This window comes from Echinops telfairi, unplaced genomic scaffold (assembly GCF_000313985.2).
Source record: "Echinops telfairi isolate 266 unplaced genomic scaffold, ASM31398v2 ScPeMD7_7466;HRSCAF=8504, whole genome shotgun sequence".
Taxonomy (NCBI): Eukaryota; Metazoa; Chordata; class Mammalia; order Afrosoricida; family Tenrecidae; genus Echinops; species Echinops telfairi.
This window is the reverse complement of record NW_022111366.1, coordinates 5,596,232-5,604,711: the sequence shown is the minus strand read 5'-3', so window position 1 is coordinate 5,604,711 and position 8,480 is coordinate 5,596,232. Positions and strand designations below refer to the sequence as shown.

At 42.7% G+C, this 8,480-nt stretch overlaps 1 protein-coding gene across 1 annotated transcript in view; it reads left to right on the top strand.

The window, feature by feature from the left end:
• PTGFRN (prostaglandin F2 receptor inhibitor) overlaps positions 1–8,480 on the top strand; it is a 93,714-nt gene that overhangs the window by 69,211 nt on the left and 16,023 nt on the right. The window lies entirely within an intron of this gene.

Below are 8,480 nucleotides of genomic sequence, written 5' to 3'. Positions count from 1 at the left end.
TGACTTATCCCTTCCTTGTGACCCTTCTGTAAGGAGATGTCCCACTGTCTACAAATGGGTGTAGTGTACGCAGTGGTCTCTGCTCTGACCCGCCTCGTTCTCTACAATATGGTGTTTGTTTGTTTGTTTGGGGTCTTCTGATGCCTGTTAGCCGATCCCATCGTTGACACCGCATCATCTCAGGCTGGTGTGCTTCTTCCATATGGCTTGTTGCTTCTCTGTCAGATGACCACTTGTTTAACTTCAAGCCTTTCAGACCCCAGACACACCATCTACTTTCTTCACCACTAATGCACAGTTTTTTATCCAGAGTTGAACAAGCATCACAGCTACCCACTCGTCAGCATTCCCCAGAAGAAACACCATACCCTTTAGTCAGTGCTCTGCAACCCCACTCCTTGCCCTTTTATCACTCCCTACTGTTTGTGTAGATTTATGAGTGAAACCATACTTTTGTGTCTAGCATCTTTTACTCATACAGCATCCCAAGACTGTTTTCTTGAGATAGGTACCCCATTTTCCATTCCCATGAACAATGAATTCACAAGAGGCTAATTTTGCCACATCCTCACCAAAGTCAATATTTACCCTGTGTTTTTATGAGAACCACCATAGTAAGTGTGAAATAGTACCTCATTGTGGTTTAGATTTGCATTTCTTTAATATATTAATTCTCTAATGATATATTAATTCTCTAATATTCTAATGAAGTATCTTTTCACATGCTAATTGGTCATATAATGTCTCTGGTGAAATGTCTATTCAAATCCTTTGCCCATTTTAAAACTGAGTTACGGGTCTTTTCATTATTGTAAGAGTTCTTCATATGGTTTGGGTTTAAATTCCTTATCAGATACGTGATTTAAAAATAGTTTCTCCCAGTCTCTGGTTTGTCTTCTGACTTTTTTGATAGTGTCCTTTGAAGAACCAAACCTTTTTTTTTTTAAGCATTTATTTCCAGATTCCTGTGTCCCAATTCATCTTTTTTACCTTTTAGGTTCTTCAATTATGTTTTAGTTTTAAATCGAAGAAACCACTCCTGGGTCTGAGGTGCTGAAGACCTGGGCCTGCCTGCATTTTCTTCTTAGAGTTTTATCATGGTCACTCCTACATTTAGGGTTCTGATCATTCTGTGTTCATTTGGGGTCTAGTGGAAGGGATCCAACTTTATCCTTTGGCATGGATAACGAGCACCACTTGAAAAGTCTTCTGCCATTGAATTTTATTGTCATCCTTGACAAAAATCATTTGACCAGAAAAGTAAGGGTTTATTTCCAGAATCTCATTTTGCTCCATCAATTTCTAATTTTAACTGCTATCCTTATGCTATTACCTATAAGTCTCAAAATCAAGAAGTGTGAATCTTCTATTTTGTTTCTGTTTTTTAAACTTGTTTTGGCTGCTCTAAGACCCTTCTGTTTCCATGTAGATTTTAGGATCCAAGCATACATTTCCCCGGAAGAGACTGCTAGGACTTTAGTGTGTATTGTGTTAATTAGATCAGTGCGCGGAGGGGCTCTGGGGGCATTGTAGTTAAGTGCTTAGCCTCCAACTAAAAGCTCAGCAGTTCAAACCCACCAGCCACTCTGCAGGAGAAAGATGTCGCAGTCTGCTTCCCAAAAGATTACAAACTTGGAAACCGTAGGGGGTGGTAGGACACAGTCTTACAGAGTCACTAGGAGTCAGACTTGACCGAACAGCAGTGTTTTCTTTTGAAGTTATCTTAATCATGCCTTCATCAGAGAATGAGATGTCTTTCCATTTATCTAAGTCTCTTTTTGTTTATTTCAGAAGCATTATATAATTTTCAGTGTACAAATCTTGAACTTCTGTTGTTAAGTATATCCTAAGAGCTTTGCTCTTTTACTGCTATTGTAAATGGGATTGTTTTCTTAATATCATTTTTGGGATTGTGTATTGGGAATGAATAGAATTATAATTTGATGTTTATTTATCTTGAATTTTCTAACTTTGCTCGATCAGTTTATTAGTTCTAATAGTTTTCTTGTAGATTCTTTAGGATAATTTAAAATATAATTCATTTTACTTTGTATTGTTGAGAACTATAGACAGCAAAACATGTACCAATTCGGCAATTTCTACAAGTACAATTCAGTGACATTTGTTAAATCCCTCCAATTGTGAAACCATTTGTACCCTCCTTTTCTGAATATAATGCTCCTCTCACTAACATAAGCAGCACTCCCCTGTCATTTTGTGTTACAGTGCTGGCTTCTGTGTTGCTGTGATGCTAGAAGCTGTACCACCAGTCTTTCAAAGGTTAGCATGGGCACTCGTGATGGGCAGGTTTCAGAGAAACTTTCAGACAGAGACAGACTAAGAAGGTAGACATAACCTATTGATGAAAATACTGGCCAGTTAAAGCATTGTGAATAGCAATAGATCTCTTGCCAGAGATGGACTTCTCAGATTAGCAGATACTCAAAGTACGGCTGGGGAAGAGCTGCCTCCTCAAATTAGGGCTGATCTAAGTGCCATGGATAGAGTAAAGCTCATGGGGCCTTATGAGCTGATGTGGCATGGCTCAAAATGAGAAGAAAATGCTGGGGAAAAATCTATTAATAATTAGAACCTGGAATGTTCAAAGTATGAATTTAAGAAAAATGGAAATTGCCAGAAACGAAATGAAATACATAAAGATCAATATCCTTGGCATTGGTGAGCTGAAATAGAAATCTGACAACCATATGGTCTACTCTGCCAGGAATGCCGAATTGAAGAGGAGTAGCATCACCAAAAGGAATAGTTGAAGATCTTCCTGCAGCACGACACTGTCAGGAACAGGATAATGCCCATCCACTCACAAGGAAGATCAGTTAACACAACTGTTAGTCGAATGTATGCACTAGCCACTAGTACCAAAGTAACGATACTTTGGAAATTTTGTTACCAACTTCTGCAGTCTGAAATTGACCAAACATATCATCATTCACCAAAATTCACCGCCATCGAGTGGATCCCCAGTCATAGCAACCCGACAGGACAGAGTAGATCCCTTTGGAGCTGTCCGTCTTTATGGGAACTGAAAGCTTCATCTGTGTAGTCAATATGTATTGATAATAACTGGTGATTGGAATTTGAAACTTAGAAACAAAGAAAAAGTAGAAGGATTGATATCTGGTGATCTCTGGATAATTTGGTCTTTTTTGGTGATAGAAACAACGTTGACTATCGAATGACAGAATTTTGCAAGACCGATGACTTCTTCATTTCCATTACCCTTTTTCAAGAACATACGTGGTGACTGTCCACGTGGACCATGCTGAATGAAATACACGGGAATCGGTTCAGCTATGTCTGTGGAAAGAGGCAACTGACACACCCGATTACCAGTCATAACAAAGGACAACGACTGACTGGAACAATCAAGACCATTAAGAGCACACGTTCAAGTTGAAGCTGCTAAACACAATAGAACAAGCCCATGAAAGCCAAAGTGTGACCTTAAGTGTATCCTACTTGAATTTAGAAACCATCTCCAGAACAGATGTGATACGTTAAACACTATGCCAAGAAGACCAGATGAGTTACGGGATATGATCAAGAGCTTCATACATGAAGAAAGCAGAAGGTTATTACAGAGACAAGCAAGCAAGCATGCCAAGAAGTTTGGAAGACAACTATTGGCCAATAGACTGAAGGAGGTCCATATTTGTGCCCATTCCAAAGAAACACGGCTCAAGAGAATATAGAAGTTATGGAACAGTATCATTAAAGTCACTTGCAAGTAAAATTGTGATAAGGATACATTGTAATGGTTTCTGTAGTATGAGGGTAAATTCAAAAGTATTGCTCCAAAATCACAGAAATCTTTAATAAACAAAAATATCACCACCTGAAGCGATGGTCTCTCGGCCAGCCCCCCATAGGTCTGTGCGCTTCGGAAGGCAGGGCTCGATCGCGCTCACCCTCCTGGAAGAGTTCTGCACTCATCAGTTTGCCCGGTCGAAACAGCACTTTGGCCTCTGTGGGGAATCAGTTGTGTTTCTTTTCAGCATTCTTGAGTTTTAAGAACAAAAAGCCGCCTAAGGGCTGTTGTGTAATGTTTCCCATTGACGGTCTCACAGGACAGTCTGTGCTATCATTGAAGAATGAGTAGGTGTAGTGTCACTGGGGGAACAAATTTCTCATTGACACTTTCTTGGCTTTTTCTCACCAATCTTAAATGTTCTTGAAACATTATCAGAAGACACCCTACGATCAACCTCTGTCCTTCAAGAAAGTCTGTCAGGATGACCCTTTCGGGTTCCCAAAGAACCGGCACCATGGCCCACGGAGCTGATCTCTCTGCCTTGGATTGAACCCCCGTCTTGACGGGCTCTTCTTTCTAAAGGCACCCTAATGAGACTAAGATAAGTGCCTTACTGAGACAAGCTGTGTGCACCAACACAATGGCAGAGGCAAGCCATACCAGGGCATGGTACACATGCCTTGTTTGCAATAAACATTTGCATGTATTAACTAGAATGTTAAGAACCATACATTTTGACTTAACCTCATGCGTGGACAGGAAATTCTTGGAAGTTCAAGCTGGATTCAGGAAAGGACATGACATAGGGGCTGTCATTATTGATATCAAATGGATTTGGGCTGAATGCAGAAAATACCAAATGATCTTTATCTCTGTTTTATTGACTACAAAGGCATTTGTCTGTATGAATGATAAGAACAACAACAAAACCTGTCATCAGTCAATTCTGACTCACAGCGACCCTATGGGGCAGGGTAGATCTGCCCCTGTGGGTTTCTGATACTAAATCTTAATAAGAGTAGAAAGCTTCATCCTTCTCATGTGGAGCAGCTAGTGAATTTGAACTGCTGACCTTGCAGTTAGCAGCCCAACACATAATCCATTATACCACTGGGGCTCCTGTGGATGATAACAAACTGGATAATCTTACAAAGAATGGAAATTCCAGAACACTTCATTGTGCTCATACAGGACCAGTACATAGACCAAGAGGCGGTCATTCAGTCAAATAAAAATACTGCATGGTTTCAATCCAAAGCAGTTGTGTGTCAAGGTTGTATCCTTTCACCATACTTAATCTCTATGCTGAACAAATCTTCTGAAAAACTGGACGATATAATGAAGAATGGCCATAAGGCTAGAAGACTCATCAATAACCTGCAGTATGCAGTTGATACAATGTTGCTTGCTTAAAGTAAAGATGACTTGAAGAGAAGCATTTATTGATACAGACCAAAGACAGCAGCCCTAAATATAGTTACATCTCAACATAAAGAAAACAACAATCCTCATAACTAGACCAAGAAGTAACATCACAATAAATGAAAAAGATTGCAGTTGTTTAGGATGTAGGTTTACTTGGATCTGAAATCAACATCGATGGACACAGCAGTCAGGAAATGAGATGATAGAGTGCGTTGGGCAAATCTGCTGCAGGAGACCTCTTCAAAGTGTTCAAGAGCGAAGATGTGGCTTTGAAGACTAAGGGGCTCCTGACCCAAGACATGGTGGGTCAGGGGGATGGGGATGGGGATTTTGATCACCTCAGATGCATGTGAAAGCTGGACAGTTCGTGGGGAGACTGCAGAAGCACTGATGCGTTTGAAGTATGATGTTGGGGAACAACAAGTCCCTCAGATGCCAGAAGAGCACGCACATCTGCCTCAGAGGAAGTACAACCAGAATGTCGTAGAAATGAGGATGGCAGGGCTTGGCCCCACATGCTCTGGGTAGGTTATCAGGGAAGACCAGTCCTAATGCTTGGTAAAGTGGAGGGAGACAAAATGGGGTGGCACAGTGGCTGCAGCAGTGAACTCAGACAACAACTGAGAGTGGCACAGCAGCAAGTCGTAAATAGGGTCACTATGAATCGGAACCAATCCAACAGCCCCTAACAACAACAAATGGTTATCTTAGTTAGAATCCACAGTGTAATACTGAACAGCAGGTGCACATGGCCCTGTCTGTCTTGTTTCTGATCTTTGGGGGCGGGGAGGGGGTGTCTCATCGGTGCCTCAGATTTAAATGTGATGCTGCTTTGAGTTTGTCACAAATGCCCTTTATTATCTAGTCCAGGGAGCTTCCTTCCATTCCTCGTTTGTGGAGCGCTTCAAACCTGAAAGGGATTGGACATTTTTGTCAAGTGCTTTCTTTATCTGCTGAGACTGGAGATGAGCATGTGGGCTCAGCCCTTTATTTGTGTATCTCTTGCTGTCTGTAACAAGTAGGAATCTGTAGGAGTCAGATCAGACATGTTTTACGTTTGTTATTTGATGCTTCTGTTCAACTGTTATGTGAAAGAGGGGAGACATAAAATCTTCTATATGTGTTTCTTAGTGAGAGAGTGATGTTGAATCTATTTCTCAATTCTTTAAGTCTCAGAATAGCAGATACCATCACCATAGCTTCCAGGTAGAGGAGACTAACGCTTTTATTTTATTTAATCTGTAAAGTTACCAGGGGCAGATCACATTTTAATTAGGAGGAGCTAATTAAAAGTACTAGTGCCCAGCACAAAGCTGCAGCCCTGACTAGGCTTGAGCCTCCCTTCCTCCTGAGGACAATGGTGCACCTGAAGACGCTCCTGACCTCAGGATCCTCCTGGGTCTTGGCCCTCCTGTCCCCTGACTTCAGGGCTTTTTTTTCTTGTGATTGACAGCTGGGTTTCCCACAGTGCCCCACCCAGTCAGGACTTACTGACTCACAAGTGCCAGGTGGTGAAATATGGGAAATGTGAGGAGATGTGACTGTAGTTATTTAAAAGAATAACCATTTTTCCTACCATCTTTTTGAAAATATAGTTAAGTACAAAGATTAAAAAGGGAATCACTAGAATTACCTTCTAATATTTTTCCCCCTAGCATGGTTTCTTATGACTTTGCGATCAGGCTGCCCACACAAGTTTATAAGAAGCCCTGGTGGTGTAGGGGCTTACGTTTGGGGCTGCTAACTGCAAGGCCAGCAGTTCAAAACCACCAGCAGCTCCGAGGGAGAAAGATGAAGCTTTTCATTCCCATAAAGATTTTCAGCCTTGGAAACCCACAGTTTCCAAGGGCCGCTTTACTTGGTCCTACAGAGCCACTGCGAGTCGGGATTGACTGGATGGCCGAGTGTATTTCTACACAAATGTATGGCCTGTTTTTCCTCCTCTCGGAGCCCCGGTGGCATAGTGGTTACCCTTTGGGCAGCTGACCGTAAGTCAGCGTTTGAAGCCCCCCACTGCTTTGTGGGAGAAGGTGGGATTTTATTCCTGTGAAGAGTTACTCTCAGGGATCGTTCCACCCTGTCCTATAGGGTTTCTGTGCCTCAGCACCGGCTGGATGGTGGCAGGGCGTGAGTTTCCTCCTCTCAGGACCCCTAGTGGTGCTGCTGGGTAAGCACTGGACTGCTAACTGCAGGGTCGCCAGTTCAAGCCTGCCCGCGCTCTGCATGAGAAGGAAGAGACTTTCTGCTCCTGAAAAGAGGTATCGCCTCAGCAACCCTCTATCGAGTGTCCATGAGTCAGAACCAACACAAGGCAATGGGGTTAGTTTGGTTTGGGGCGGGGGGTTGGGGTTCTGCCTTGAGTGTTTTAAATATTTTCCGTGTCAGATTAGAGTCCCGGTAAATAATGTCAATGACTGTGTACTTGAATGCAGAGACTCATTGCCCTTTTGTTGAGTATGATAACCTGCAATTTTTGGCTTCCACAAAAACACTGCAGTTAGCAGTTAGAGGTACCAAGGGCTGTCCTGTGAGAACTGCGTAGAAATCCTTGCCTCGGTCCCTTGACAGCCCTGATCGTCAGGCTTCCTATTGCTCCTCAGACTTTTTCAGGGATCAAGAGTGGAACCAGGTTCACGTCTGAGTCTGTATCAGCTCAGTGGGTGGTGAACCCTCTGTAGACTAGGAACCACGTGACTGGCTGTGGACTTAAATTCTCGGTCCCATGGCCCATCGTCCATGAACCTCATCAGATAAATCCCCTCATGAGAACAGCACTTCCACAGACATGGACCATAATGAAAATATTTCTAAGCCCCTGTTAACAGGGAGGCGTTGATTTCATTGGGAGGACATGTTCTCTCCCCCCACCCCCCACCCCACCCCAGTGCAATAGGGGTCTTTTTCCCGCCGAGCCACAGCACAAACAGCCTAGGCCAATCGGGGAACCCTAGGTTGTGACCCAGGAGGCCTTCGGGGTTTTGTTTGGAACTACAAAGGAAAGAAAGTATAATGTGTCCAAATTCGGAAGTCTCTCTGCCCTTTTAAAACAAGTGAATAGAAACCAAACTCCTGATGAGGATTTCTTACTGGCAAGTTGTCATCGAAGGGCATTTTAAGGAGGCCCCTTAGTCTAACTCTGCCCCCAAACCATTGCTACTCAGGTTCCCCTTTATACGGGCACAAGTTTCCACATGTGTTTAAACATATCTGTGTGACACATGGGTGCTGCAGACAGGTGCTCACAATGAGACGTCTGACTTCGTCTCAGCGTGCCTTAAAAAAA